Source organism: Mastigoproctus giganteus, chromosome 9, assembly GCF_048544385.1.
Source record: "Mastigoproctus giganteus isolate SK-2022 chromosome 9, ASM4854438v1, whole genome shotgun sequence".
NCBI lineage: Eukaryota > Metazoa > Arthropoda > Arachnida > Uropygi > Thelyphonidae > Mastigoproctus > Mastigoproctus giganteus.
The window spans coordinates 144127243-144141334 of NC_143583.1; the positions used below are offsets into that span (position 1 = coordinate 144127243).

Consider the following 14092-nt stretch of genomic DNA (forward strand, 5'->3'; position numbering starts at 1 on the left):
GTCTGCCAAACCCCATGTACTTTTTCTCACAGAATCTCAGTTATCGGTTGATTCAACTACTGCTCATCTCAGATGCCCAAATTATTCCTTTCGCCTCAAATGTGGTACTTGTGCATATGTCCGTTCTGATATTCCCTGTCAGAGACTTGGAAATTTGAACTTTTCTGGCTTATTGTCTCTACCGTTCTCCCAACTCCACTAATCACTTGGAGCTCTTTGACTTCCTCTCTTTCCAACTTGACTTTCTCCAATCCAACTTTCCTAACAGTGAGGTAATTTTCTTTGGCGATTTTAATGTTCACAACTCCAGCTGGCTTCCATTTTCTAGTAACACTGACCCAGCTGGTCGAGATGTTGACGCTTTTTCAATTACTAATGACCTTGCACAGATTGTTCATTTACCTACAAGAATACTGGATAATCCTAATCATACAGCCAACACGCTTGATCTTTTTCTCACAAACAACCCTTCTAAGTACATGGTCGAAGTGAGAGGTCCTTTAGGCACTTCAGATCACAACTTGGTGATTGTCTCTTCTCCAATGGAGCCTTTATCTCATGGCTATTCCCAACCTCATGTTGTTTGGAATTACAAGAATGCAAAATGGGATGGCCTGCGAGATTTCTTTTCTTCTTTTCCTTGGTCGGATTACTGTTTCAAAACTTCTGATGTCAACGTTTGCTCAGGTCGTGTCAGTGAAATTATTCTTGCACGAATGGAATCCTTTATCCCACACTCCACTTTAAAATCTCGTCCTTTATCCCACACTCCACTTTAAAATCTCGTCCTTTATCCCACACTCCACTTTAAAATCTCGTCCTTTATCTAAACCATGGTTTTCCAATAAATATGCTAAGGTTGTTCAAGAGAAGAACGGTGCATATAGTAATTGGCTTGTTTCTAATTCTTCAGTTTCATTTTCTGCCTACAACAAAGCTCGCAACAATTGTGAAGCAGTTATTAATCAGTCCAAACTAGAGTTTGAACAGGCTAAGAGTAGAAAACTTGCTTCTTGCCCTAATGGTAGCCGAGCATTCTGGTCTCTTGCTAAAGCTATTGGCCGCAACTTTTGCTCATCTCTGCTCCCACCTCTGTCAAGAGTAATGGGATGCTAGCAGGTCAGCTTTATCCTTGGCTGAAGTGACAACAGAACCACTAGCATCCCATTTTTCTTCCAACTCATGTATTAATGATCTTGGTAAAACACCTCCGACCATTCCCAACACGCTCCATTCAATGCCTCCTGTGGTCTTCCATAAAAAGGATTTTGACGAATCTCGATGCTAAGAACGTTCCAAGTCACAATGGTATTTCTCCACTTGTTCTCAAAACCTGTGCTCCTGAACTTACTCCTATTCTTTTCCGCCTTTTTTCACTTTCTTATTCCAAAGGTGTTTTTCCTACTGCTTGGAAATTTGCCCATATCCAGCCAGTTCTGAAAAAGGGTGACAAATCCCTCCCATCCAATTATCGTCCCCTTGCAATTACTTCTACTCTTTCTAAAGTAATGGAGAAATCAATTAACCGCCAACTCTTAAACTATCTAGAAACATTCCATCTAATCAACGATCGCCAGTATGGATTCAGTCAGTGCTGACCCACTGGTGATATTCTGGCTTATGTTACCCATTTATGGACTAACTCAATGGAAAAGTTCAGTGAAACACAAGTAGTTGGCATAAAGTGTTCTAAACAAGCTTCCATCTTATGGTTTGCCAACTGTTTTTAGTAATTGGTTATCCAGTTTTCTCTCTGATCGCTCACTGAGGGTGATGGTAGATGGCTCTGTCTTCTACCTTCTCCACTAATGCCGGTGTCCCCCAAGGTTCAGTTCTTTCCCCCACTCTTTTCCTCTTGTATATTAATGACCTTCTTCCATTGACTGGAAATCCTGTCCATAATTTTGCCGATGATAACACATTGCATTCCACTTTCCATTTTGAGAACCTTGTCGTACTCAATCAGCTTCAACTTCTCGAAAATCTGCTACCAATTCCTTAAATGCCGATCTTTAGGTAATTCTCCAGTGGGGCAAACACAACTTAGTTGATTTCAACCCTTCTAAAACTCAGCCTTGTCTTATATCTCGCAAAAAGGATTCTTCTGCTCCTATGCTTATCTTTAGTGACACTCCGATTTCTAGGCAAAATGATATATCTCTTTTGGGGATTACCCTGACTTCTAATCTCTCTTGGCACAAGCACATTACAAATATTGCTTCCTCTGCATCTAAAAAAACTTGGTTTTCTCTTTCGTTATCGGCGTTACTTTTCTTCCAAACAGCTGCTCACTCTGTATAAATCGCAAATCCGCCCTACCATGGAATATTGTTCCCACATCTGGGGTGGTGCCCCCAAAACCTCTCTCAGGCGTCTTCATTTCATTCGTAAGAGGGCAGTTAGGTTAATTAATGATTCATCTCTAACAGAGTCTCTCCACTCGCTGTCTCATAGAAATACTGTTTCTGCTACATGCCTTTTTTTTTCTACAGATACTTCCACGGGCACTGTTCTTCTGAATTGGCTTCTATAATTCCCGCTCTCTCTTTCAAAACAGTCCGAACATGCCGCCACCAGCCAACATCCATTTACTGTCCAACTTCAAACTCACAGAACCAACTTTTTATCTTCCTCGTTTATTCATTCAACTGCCGTTTTCTGGAACAACCTTCCTTCTTACGTATTTCCTGAAAATTACAGTCTACAGAAGTTCAAGTCCAATGTCAACAAATATCTTCTTTCGTCTTCTCAACCTCCAACCCAAGCACGGTACTAAATACTATAGGTTCTAATACCTCTCGTGTTTGGGGTTTACATAAAAAAAAAAAAAAAAAAATTTGCCTTTCTGGCTACTTTTTCTACAGGTGTGACTGTTATCATAATCTAAAATCTTTTTCATTTTGAACCACTTTAAGTCATCCCCCCCCACACACACACTGTGATGTACTCCTGAGTTTCTGCCCTTACGTGAAAGGGATTTAGCAGCATTAAATCTCAGTTCCCATTATTCAGGTCCAAATCATTCTGAAACATAGCCTGTTATGGCTGCTAGCCACCTTGCCAATCTTAATTCAAATTCAAAGCCTTGCAGTGGAATATGGCATGTCCACTTCACGAGAAACAGCTGGTACACTTGCATACCACATGGAGACTGACTTAATCCAAGATAAATCCACGATAGCCACAGCCACATCTTCAACACGAGAGTAGTCCACTCATTTTCGACCTCTACCTGGTTGAGCACCAAGATGTCCCTGTCGCTTAAAATTTCACCATCATTTTGCGGACAGCACAGTCATAGGTCCATGCCTTATGCGCTTCTGACGAAGGAATTCCCTGACAGCTGCATTGTTGCTATTCTGATAGTACAGCTTCATTAATAGTGCCTTTTCCTGCAAGTTGTTGGCATTGCTGCTGTAGTGCAGGCAAACATCTACTGTATGATTTTGAAAAGACTGCTTTGCTTTTATACCGTACAGTAGAGCTGAGTAGTGGCACTGTGGCAATAACTTTCGATTATGCAAATAACATAAGTTATTTGCATAATCGTAACTAAGATAAGTTACATGCCATTCAGTGACAAATTTTGTAACTAATTTTTTTTTTTCCAATAAATGGTGAGCGCATTCTTTATTGTACCTGCTGTTCACATTTCTCTTCAGTACGAGACTTAGAACTCGCTCCAGAGCCCTCTCATAGGGATACTTTAATTTTAACAACCCTGTAGTTTGAACTACAGGGTTGTTAAATTTAAAGTATCCCTATGAGAGGGCTACAGGGTTGATCCACGATAGCCACAGCCACATCTTCAACACGAGAGTAGTCCACTCATTTTCGACCTCTACCTGGTTGAGCACCAAGATGTCCCTGTCGCTTAAAATTTCACCATCATTTTGCGGACAGCACAGTCATAGGTCCATGCCTTATGCGCTTCTGACGAAGGAATTCCCTGACAGCTGCATTGTTGCTATTCTGATAGTACAGCTTCATTAATAGTGCCTTTTCCTGCAAGTTGTTGGCATTGCTGCTGTAGTGCAGGCAAACATCTACTGTATGATTTTGAAAAGACTGCTTTGCTTTTATACCGTACAGTAGAGCTGAGTAGTGGCACTGTGGCAATAACTTTCGATTATGCAAATAACATAAGTTATTTGCATAATCGTAACTAAGATAAGTTACATGCCATTCAGTGACAAATTTTGTAACTAATTTTTTTTTTTCCAATAAATGGTGAGCGCATTCTTTATTGTACCTGCTGTTCACATTTCTCTTCAGTACGAGACTTAGAACTCGCTCCAGAGCCCTCTCATAGGGATACTTTAATTTTAACAACCCTGTAGTTTGAACTATATTAGGAGATGTAAAGGTTTGTGTTTGGGTAATTAAGTGGAAGTGTGACTCACACACACACACACACACACACACACACACACACACACATCTTTTACTTATTACGAGGGTAGTGTCGGCCAAAGCAGCCCAAATTTCAGATACTTACAGACAAAGGCAAGTGGTTAAGTTCACTAGATTAATGGAGGAGACCACGGTAGAATGTAATGTTAGAAACGGGAATTTGGCTTGTAATTTTATATGCAATTTGAGCAGCAAGCAATTAAATAAAGAACAAGAGGAGGTTTTAAACCTAGGTACAACGCTTGTGTTGGCATCCCAAATCCGCCAATAGCAAGAAGGGCTATAGGTATCGAAAGAGCTGTGAGCAAATTACGGGCAGTTGTGGCTAACGAGATCTGCACAAAAACCTCTGAAATTTTGAGTCAGGCTAGTGCAGCTCCCTCCAATCTTAACATTAGCCAGAGGACAGCGCTTAGGGAGCTGAGACAAGACAATAGCAATGTGGTTTTGCGCACAAGTAAAGGGAGGTCAATGGTGATCCTTGACAAAGTGGAGTATTGTAACAAAGCCTTGTGACTTCTGAATGATAGAATGACATACAAGGTTACTTGTAGGAATCCTTTGGTGGGATTGGAACGTCAGGTTAACAAGACTTTACAAGGTTAGTTAAAGGCTGAGAAGATTTCTAAAGATGTTTATTGGACACTGCATGCCACAGGATGCCAGATACCTAGGTTTTATAGCCTACCAAAGATTCGTAAGGTGGGGGTTTCCACTTAAGCCAATCGTGTCATTTATAGGCAGCCCTACACATGTCCTGATTCCTAACAGCTAATTTCACCTATCACTGGACGTTCTGATTTTACTATCAGGGACAGTGGAGACTTTGTACAATTGGTAAGGGATCAGGTTATTGAAGAGGGTGAGACCATGGTGTCATTTGATGTGGTATCCTTGTTTACATGTATTCCCATCGACCATAGGGGTGAAAAGGACACATATGGCATTAGAGAAAGATGATACCCTAAGGCAGTGTTTCCAAAACTGGGGTCCATGGAACCCTGGGGGTCTGTAGGCCAGTTCCAGAAACAACAACAAACTTTGTCATAGAATATTACTTATTTTTGATAAAATTAGTGTATATAATTATACATATTTCAAATTATTCATTCTATATATAGCAAATTGATGATAAATAAAGTTACTATTATGTATATGTATAAAAATAAGAATAAAGTTAAGTTGTTTTGCACATTAAACTTTCAATTTTCATAATGGGTTTTCTGAAAAGAAAACTTGTTTTGATTTTTGAAGGGGTCCGTAAATCTCTTAGTTTGGGAACCACTGCCCTAAGGAATACGACTCCATTAAGCGTGGAGAATATTTGTGGCGGGTTGGAGCTGTTTCTCTCCAGTACCACCATGGTATTTCAAACCACAATATATAAGCAGGTTCACCACACAGCTATGGCCTCCCTTATTAGTGCTGTTATAGCAAATCTATCTATTAGCATTAGAAGAGGCATATGATGCAAGAAAGCAAGCTTCTGCAGCATCAGCCAAAAAAAAAAAAAAAAAACCACTCCCATTTCACCCCTCCGTTCATTCGAAATACCTATCCAGCTGAGCCTTAAATTTATTTAGGCTATCAACTTCCACAACAAGAGATTCAAGTCTGTTCCACCAACCAACTACCCGCTGGCTAAAGGCTAATTTCTGCACATCTGTCTTTCCTCAATTTGAATTTATGCCCTCTCAGATGATTATTCTGAGCAAGAGGAAGAATCCCATCAGTATTGAGCATGCTCAAACCATTCAAGGCTTTATACACCTCTATCAGATCACCTCGCCGGTGCCTAGTCTCCACACACTGTAATTTGCAAAACTTAAGCTTTTCTTTGTAAGAGCAACCTTTGCTCCATTCACTAATCTTGTTGCCCTTCTCTGTACTCATTCCAGCAGCTATACATCCTTCTTGAAATGAGGCCTCCAGACCTGTATACAGTACTCAAGGTGTGGCCTGACCATTGCCTTATACAAAGGAATAATCACCTCCTTATCCCTGCTAGAAAAATTCCCGTATATCATTGACAAGATACCATGAGATATTCTTGCAGCCTGTCTGCACTGCTCTCAGAAAACTTCATATATGCCTTCACAATTACCCCGAGGTCCTTTTCATTCTCTACTACTGTCAGTGTAGTACCACAGAGTTGATACGTTACTCTGGGGTTACTGTTTCCCATATGTAGTACTTTACATTTGTCAATGTTAAATTTCATTTGCCACCTCTCAGCCCATCTGCTCAACCTTTCCAGATCCTGTTGCAGCAGCATACTGTCAATAGTATCCATATCAACCCTGCCGACCTTTGTATCGTCTGCAAACTTGGACATTAAGCTTGATATACCATCATCAATATAATTTATAAATAATTTATAAATACAGAAAACAACAATGGACCCAACACTGAACCCTGAGGGACTCCACTAATAACATTAGTCCACGATGAGCAGTGTCCGTTGATTACCACTCTCTGTCTTCTCCCCCTCAGCCATCCCTTTATCCATAACAGCAATTTTCCTCCAATGCCACACTGCTCCAATTTGTGCAGCAGTCTTCCATGAGCAAAAGTATTAAAAGCCTTTCTAAGATCCAAATATATAATATCAAAGTTATTCCCCGCATCCAGTTCTTTTTTGACTGCATCATAGTATCCAATCAAATTGGTGAGGCAAGACTTTCCCTTAACAAAACCATGCTGTGTCCGAGCTATAACTGAAGTCTTGTCTAGACTGCAGTGCTTCTTTAACCAGTGCCTCCATTAATTTTCCTGGAACAGAAGTTAAACACACAGGTCTATAATTACTTGTGTCAGCCTTTGATCCTCCTTTGTGAATTGGGGTCACATTTGCACATCTCCAGTCTATGGTAGCTCCCCTGAGTTCAAAGAAGCTCTCATAATTGTGGCTAAGGGTTTGATTACTTCCTTTGCTGCCTCCTTTAATATAACTGGATAGATCCCATCCACCCCAGGTGCCTTTTTTATGTTTATCCTCAACAATTTCTCCTCCACTTTTCTCTCAGTTATTACAAAATCATCTAACTCACTGCCAGAGTTTGGATCAAGTCCAGGATTTTTGATGGGTCTGTTTTCTCCATGCGGGCATGGAAACAATACGTTATTGACTGTTGATGATATGTTCGTTGATACAATACGATACATTTGTAATTATTCAGAGGGGAAGAGAGGATGAGATAATTGGTTTCCTCAATAGCTTCTCCCCATTTATTCAGTTCACCTCGGAGGTGGAAGTAGAGGGTACTCTTCCTTTCTTTGATGTGTTAGTTCATAGGGAGGTCCCTAGAATGGAAACCAATGTGTATAGGAAACCCATGTGCCAGGGGTCAATATACACATTACAATATGGCACAAACCAACCATTACAAGAATAGTGTCATTAGGGCCTTAATTGATAGGGCTGGGTCCCATTGCTGTGACTCCGAGGATAGAAAAGAAGAAATTAAATGTGTCACAGCAGATCTCAGGAAATGTGGCTACCCCCAGAGGGTCTGAGATAAATACATTTGAGAAGCAAGGCACGGACGTAGAGAGCTGTTTGCACCCATTGCCCCCACATACATTCTCTTCTATCTGGGCTTAACTGAGCGAATCGCTTAAGTGTTACATGATTGCCAGACACGCTGTGTGCAGTTACCAGGGCGAAGGTTGCAAACAATTGTGTCAAAGGTTAAGAATCTCGTACTTGTGGAATGTATAAGTGGAGTCATATACAAAATAAAATGCCTGGATTGTGGGGAGTATTATAAAGACCGCAGACTATGGGAAATCTGCTGTGGCAGAACACTTTTGGGAGGAGAACCATCAAATCTCTCCTGGCAAAGCTGTTATCGATGACTGTTCACACAGATTTTGGGACCGCATATAGCTCAAGAGCTTGCGAATCTACTCTTCTGAGCATAACACTATTAATAGAGACAGGGGAATCCATATTCATCCCCTCTTCGAAGCTGTGGTTCTTGGACGGGATGCATGGTTCTGCTTGGCATGTTCCCGTGTCATTTCCGGTTCCAGTGGACATATGAAGAATACTGCCCATGCTCCCGTGGTAACATGTGCTGTGAACTGTGATCCTGCTGATATTTAAGGATGTACTGTATGTTAAGCTTTACTGTTGATAAAGGAGATGGATGCCCCTGAAAGCTACAGTTGTGTGTTCTATCGGTTTTATCCTGTGATCTACATCGTATTTTATGGTATATTCTGCATTTTATTTTATTACCAGTTTAATTTTAATTTTATCCAGTTTTCATTATACTATTTATTTTAATAAAAAGTTTATAATGGTTGGTTATAAAATTAATACTATATATATTAATATAAACAATGTGGCAATTGGAAATCAAGACTGATTCTAGAAAAAATGATCCATGTATGATGTTTGTAAACAACCTTGGTTTATTCAAAGTGACTTCCATGTCCACACACTATATGTAATGATCATGAAGTGAGTGGAAAGACTGGTGGAAGGCCATGACTGGTATATTGTTCAATGTTCTCATCACAGTTCTTTGAATGGTGTCAATATCATGAAAATAACAACCCCACAGTAGTGCCTTGAGCTTTGAGAACAAAAAGAAACCACATGGGGATAAGTCTGATGGCTACAACAGCAAGCAGACTTTTTTGCTAGCAAAAAATTCCTGAACAATGAGAGCCAAGTGCCAAGGCTGCAGATACTGTTGCAGAGAATCTGCAACAAACATTTCATAACATCTAGATAATAGGCAACAAGTAACGCTTTGGCCATTGGGTATTTGTCAAATAGTTTCTTGATTAACGCACAAATCTTCTGAAATCATTTGGAGAATTTCAATCAACTCTGGCGTGTGAACCGTTTTTGCTGGGACCAGATGTTCATCGTCTTCCAGTGATTCTCTTCCATGGGCGAAATGTTTATATCATTCGAACACACATGCACGAGACAGACAATTCTCTTCGTACACTTGCTTCATCATTTGAAACATTTCCGTGGCACTTTTGCCCAATCGAACACAAAATTTAATGTTTGTTCTTTGTTCCATTGTCTCTCTACAACGCAGAACACAGGGGAAATGTGCAGTTCAGCTCACACTATGTTCTGAAATAGTGGCAATTTCTGCTGATCTTGATTGGATGCTCAAGGAACAATCACTCTTTCATTTTATGCTTACTTCTAGTAGATGGCAGGTCCAGCACTCGTCTCACGTCTCGTTTTCCAGTTGTCACACTGTGTATATATAATAATAAAATAACATTTTATTTATTAACTTTCTTAACAAATAGGTTTTATTAAACTCATATATAATACAAACTCAATACTACACTAATTAATAAAGATAGCTAGATTACTTTCTTCCAAAGAATTAGATCGTCCTATAAGATATCATATAGGTTTTCACCTTTAAACAAATTGCTGGACGATTAGCTTGCTCATACTAATCATCTAACAAACTGCTGAATAATTAGTATGCATATGCTGATGGGCTTGTAAAGACAAAACTGAGTGAAATTCCACGTCTTGGATTATATTATAGCAATACTTCAATCAGTATTTTACAAGACATTGGCTGCAAAGAGAGATAAGCACACATGTGCGTGCACATGCACACAATAGAATATGTAACTGAGAGATGGACAAAGTCATAAGTAAAACATTTCAAACTTTACTGCTGCTGTGAAAGATAATGCTGCAGCAATGTAAAAGTGGCAATACTTCAAGAGAAATATCAACATCTAACCATGTACTCATGTCGTTCATGGTGACATCATGCACATAAAGAATGCAGAAGAATTAGAACTTAAAGAATAAGGAATTCTTTCCTTATTCTTTAAGAGCCAAATCAGGCATTAAGTGAAATTAACAACGCACAAGTATTATGAGCTTCATTCACTGTGATTCGTGTGGAAAAGCAGCAATGCTGCACACTGGTTATCAGTAAATATCACATAAGATTCAGTTCTATCTTTCTATTCAAGGTTAAATTCTATTCTATAAAGAGCTTGTTAGATCCTAAACAAGTTCTTAAACATCTTACCATGAAAGAAAATTTGATAGTTTACCTAAGCAAGAACAGTACTTTATTGATTTTGGATGAAGATATATTTCTGTCAATATAAACAGACTGATTTAATCATATACACTGTGAAGTGAATACAATTATACAATGTGATCAGTTAAGAATAAGCATGGTTGCTGAATGTTTCAAAAAAATATACACACACTTTAAACAGGTACTTATTAAAATCCAATTTCTGACTCAAGAATAAAAAAAATATATTAACTAAACTTCAAGAAAGGAAAAATATGATATTGGGGAATGCCTTACTTGAAAAGATTGAGTGCAAGGAACTAAGTTCATATATAATTTAGTGACAGGGATGTATGGTGAAGAATCTGTTGGAGAAGTAATGGCAGAGCTGGATGAATAGAGAGCAAAGGAAGAATTTTTTAAGAAACCTTTTGTTAAAAATAGTGCGATATATGCTTAAGCCAAGTGAGCCATGGCTTGGGACCTGGTCTTTCCTTTTGCGAGGATAAAAATCTATAATTAATATTTTGGGACTTCTTCACATGTGGATCCCTGAAGTTCAGTGGAGAACACACACACACACACACACACACACACACACACACACACACACACACACACACACACACACACACACACACACACACACACACACACACCAAAAAATATATGAACCTTTATTCAGTATGGAATTAGGTTGAAATTTGTTTTGAATAACAGCAAGTGTGTAGCATGGCATGGAATCTATAAGATATTTTAGCCCATTTTGGTCTAATTGTAATCATTCTTCCAGCTTGTTTGTTTGTTTGTTATTTGGTTTTTAGGAACATTAGCAACTAAGGCCATATTGCTCCGGGGATATGCAGTGGTCATTCCCTGACCTTTCCATAACCTCCGTATTTGGTGGGCACAGGCTCGAACCCCAGTCTAATCAAGAAGCGTGTGCTACGCACTGCTGCTCCTGCCCACCTGGCTATGGAGGTGCCATTCTTCCAGCAAAATATCATATGGATGTGGCAAAGGGAGGAGGACTTCATTGCTGAATAGCTCTCTGCAGCATATCCCATACATTCACAACAGGATTGGGATCAGGTGAATGTGGGGACCAGGGAAGATGGTGGAAATCAGTGCCATGTTCTCCAAACCATTATTGCATGATTTTGGCACAATGCATTGTTGCACTGTCATCCATAAAGAGGCCATCACTTTCAGGATGAAAATGTAACATTGCAGGGTGCAGTAGACCTGGTACAAAATTCAGATACTACCTGGATGACATTCGACCCTCCACAGGTATCAACGAACCCATCCATGCCAAAAAACATTCCCCATGATACTACCTCCAGATGCTTGGGTTGTCTTAACAAGGCAAGCAGGATCCATCATTTTGTGAGGTTCTCACCACACTCTCTGCCTACGTCACTGCAAAACAAAGCGTATCATGATTTGCCTGGCAATGACTTCCTTTCTTCCATCCTTCCACTGTCCAATCATGACATTCATGGCACCACTGCAAGCGGATTTTTCTGTTTTTCTCTGAAATAAATAAATAGCTTCCAAATAGGCAGGTGACTGCCGACACTCAATTTTTCAAATTCCCTGCACATGGTACCAGATGATAGAGGGCAGTTCTCGGCTTGGTTGAATTCAGATGTTATTTGCTACACACTGGATGTCTTTTATTTTCCATACAGTCCTTCGAATATGATGACTTCGCTCTTGAAGTATTGTTTTTCTGCCACATTTATGCTTTTGAGGTGTGGAACAATCACTTGCCTTCCAGTCATTAAAAACCTCTATGATGGTTGCTTTTTGAGAAACCAGTTATGTCTTTCATTTCTTTAATAGTGCACCCATGTTAAACGTGCACCCACGATAAGGCTTTTTTCAAATGAAAGATTACATGTTTTTCCCATTCTAGCTTCAACTTCAACAGTAATCTGAAGTTGAACAGGCTGTTCAACTTCAGATTACTGTTGAAGTTGAATTTGCTGGTCATAATGTTTTGGCTCATTGGTGAATATGCAATATTGCTGGCAGCAATACTGTTTTGGCTCATTGGTGTATATGCCAAAACATGAACCAAAACATTATGACCAGCGAGTCGTTATGCAAATCAAAGCAATTGCAGGTGAACTACGGTGCATGCATGGGTTGGGACATTATATAAAAAACACCTGATACTGAGCTCAGCTAATCAGTGTTACTCTTGTTCTTCAGATGGGAAAGGCAGCGGACTTAAGTGAGTCTGACAAAGGCCAAATTCCAGATGTTCTGCTGGGATACCCTGGGTCCAGTCATCCATATGCCGGGCACTCTGATGTCTACCACCTACATAAACATCATTGCTGACTAGGTACACCCTTTTATGGCAACGGTCTTCCCCTCTGGCAGTGCCATCTTTCAGCAGGATAATGCACCATGCCACACCGGCCGGATTGTTCGAGACTTGTTTACGGAGACCAGTGCTCGGCCTCCAAATTCCCCAGACATCAATCCCATCGAGCATCTGTGGTTTGTGTCGGAACAGCAACTCCGATCTGCAGCCGACCTTACAGGAGTTAAAGGATCTGCTGGTTACGTATTGGTACCAGATACCACAAAGCACATTTAGAAATTTTGTAGCATCCATGCCTCGCCGGGTACGAGCTGTTTTGGCTGCACGTGGAGGACCAACATTATATTAGATAGGTGGTCATAATGTTTTGGCTCATCGGTGTATGTCAGCTACTGCTGTAGCAGAGAGAAATTACAGTACCTGTAAGTATCATTTATTTTGTAAACGAAAGCAAATTATCCATAGTAGCGATATATATACAGACGTGTGGCTCATAAAGATCTTTACAACTGCCAGAGTTTATGAAATACAAATATCATAAACTCTGGCAGTTGCAGAAATCCTGATAAACCACCAGTTTAGGAAGAACCTCAAATAACATCAGACTCTGATTTTGAAATTCTTATGATCTCAGATCATGTTAGTTTAGATTTAGGAACATTAAAATACAAAATGCTTAATTTCATCATTTTATTCTGATTTTTAATATTTTGCTATATTCATTTTCTGTATTTTTTCTTTTTAAATTATTTTTTCAAGTTCTTTCCCTATTAATCAATTCTTTAATGAGTTGTATTCCTCTGTTAACCTTCATACACTAACTATTACATTAATTTAAAAACACACTGAAATGAGATTAAACAGAGTAGGTTCAAGACAACTTTGAATGTGCCTCCAAAAATTATAGACAAGTCAATATCTAAGCAAAGCAACCAAAGTAATCTCCATGGTTACGGTGGAAATTGATGTAAAGAGCAAGGAATCTATGGAATACCAAGCGTGGACTATTTCAATTACATGAACTGGCTATGAAGAAAATTCTCAAATTTTCTGTGTTGAGAATTAAGATAACTACCAATTAACACGTTACACCATGATTATTACCTTTGTTAACAGCATCATGTTCCCGCATTTAATCTATGGCTTAAGAATATTCTTAAAATAATTATTCTTGTGAATTTTATAACACTAAGAAAAATATTAAAATTTTAATCAAAATGATGGATGCATTCAATGTATAAAAATACAAGATTTTTTAATAATTGTAATCACATTACTGTGCAGTCAAATTATTATAAAATTCTCCTGC

At 39.2% G+C, this 14092-nt stretch overlaps 1 protein-coding gene across 3 annotated transcripts in view; it reads right to left on the reverse strand.

The window, feature by feature from the left end:
• Positions 1-14092, reverse strand: part of Vha44 (V-type proton ATPase subunit Vha44) — a 249734-nt gene that overhangs the window by 67142 nt on the left and 168500 nt on the right. The gene's annotated exons all lie outside the window — the stretch shown is intronic.